Source organism: Schistocerca gregaria, chromosome 4 (assembly GCF_023897955.1).
Source record: "Schistocerca gregaria isolate iqSchGreg1 chromosome 4, iqSchGreg1.2, whole genome shotgun sequence".
NCBI classification, from domain to species: domain Eukaryota; kingdom Metazoa; phylum Arthropoda; class Insecta; order Orthoptera; family Acrididae; genus Schistocerca; species Schistocerca gregaria.
The window spans coordinates 193,503,116-193,504,905 of NC_064923.1; the positions used below are offsets into that span (position 1 = coordinate 193,503,116).

General features: G+C 46.7%; 1 pseudogene; it reads left to right on the top strand.

Moving 5' to 3' along the window:
• The first annotated feature begins 481 nt into the window (after nt 1-481).
• Nucleotides 482-599, top strand: LOC126268409 (5S ribosomal RNA; annotated as a pseudogene).
• The last annotated feature ends 1,191 nt before the right edge of the window (nt 600-1,790 follow it).

Sequence of the window (1,790 nt, forward strand, 5' to 3'; positions counted from 1 at the left end):
TTACAGGGTTATTTGGTAACCGTGATAGCGTTACGGAGATGTTTAGCCAACTCAAGTGGCGGACTCTGCAAGAGAGGCGCTCTGCATCGCGGTGTGGTTTGCTCGCCAGGCTTCGAGAGGGTGTGTTTCTGGATGAGGTATCGAATATATTGCTTCCCCCTACTTATACCTCCCGAGGAGATCACGAATGTAAAATTAGAGAGATTCGAGCGCGCACGGAGGCTTTCAGACAGTCGTTCTTCCCGCGAACCATGCGCGACTGGAACAGGAAGGGAAGGTAATGAGAGTGGCAAGTAAAAGTGCCCTCCGCCACAGACCCTTGGGTGGCTTGAGGAGTATAAATGTTGATGTAGATGTAGATGTAGATCGATTATACCATCTACAGGAATATGACATTAGAGAATAGTGTTTGTGTAGGTGACCCGTGCTACCTCCCAGAGCTGGTCTGTTTAAACGTTTTTCACCCTGTATAAAGGGTGAAGCCAACGGCCTTGCCACAGTGGTCACACCGGTTCCCGTCAGATCACAGAAGTTAAACGCTGTCGGGCTGGGATAGCACTTAATTGGGTGACCATCCGGTCTGCCGAGCGCTGTTGGCAAGCGGTGTGCACTCAGCCCTTGTGAGGCAAACTGAGGAGCTAGTTGATTGAGAAGTAGTGGCTCCGGTCTCGGAAACTGACATACGGCCGGGAGAGCAGTGTGCTGATCACATGCCCCTCTTTATCCGCATCCAGTGACGCCTATGGGCTGAGGATGACACGGCGACCAGTCGGTACCTTTGGGCCTTCATGGCCTGTGCGGGAGGAGTTTAGTTTAGTTTAGTTTAATGAATCAGACTCCACAAACAAAATTATGGAGGTTGTTCCAGGATATTTTCTGAGTGATTTGGACCCGTGGTCTTCAGTGGCTCATTATAAAGAAATCGCATCGTTTGATTTCTTACTCCCACATCTCTCTTAATTTGCAATGCACAGAAAATATCTACAGTACAGTGAAATCGACTACGGTATGCACTGCGTGCCCTGTTTGGTAAACAGCTCTTCCCTTCAGTCATGGTACTGACTATTGACAACTGTAGTGCCCAGCTTACTTTTTATTCCCTAAAGCTTACTTTCAGTGCTGCTCTGGTCTGTCACTGATTTGTTGCTCTGGCAGTGTTAGCTGTACGTAGCAGTATGGATAAGTCTTCTGGTGAAGAGTCGGCCGAATGAACCTCGTGCACAAATTCACTGAATGTAATGTAAGTTCGGCACATGCGCACTATGTTGAGTTGTTCCTGCACAATGTTTGTTCCTGCACAATGTAAACCACAACACAGTAGTTTGCATCTGCGAGTTGTTACAGTACCCGGTGTTGTGCATTTTGGTAACTGCATATTGGAGACATTTGGAATGTTCTCAAGGTGTTTTCACAGAAAGAAACATAATTTTGTAAACCAAATCGATAAATCTAATTCAAAAGTGGTTCAAATGACTCTCGGCACTATGAGACTTAACATCTGAGGTCATCAGTCCCCTAGAACTTAGAACTACTTAAACCTAAATAACCTAAGGACATCACACACATCCGTGCCAGAGGCAGGATTCGAACCTGCGACCGTAGCAGCAGCGCGGTTCCGGACTGAAGCGCCTAGGACCACTCCACCACCGCGACCGGCTGATAAATCTAATTCATTATTACTCTGCAATTAGCCATAGCCGACCACAAGTCCCTTACATCAAAATAAAGAATAGCTGAACAAGCACCAAAATTTTGTCTACATCTACATTACACATATACTGCACTAGCCT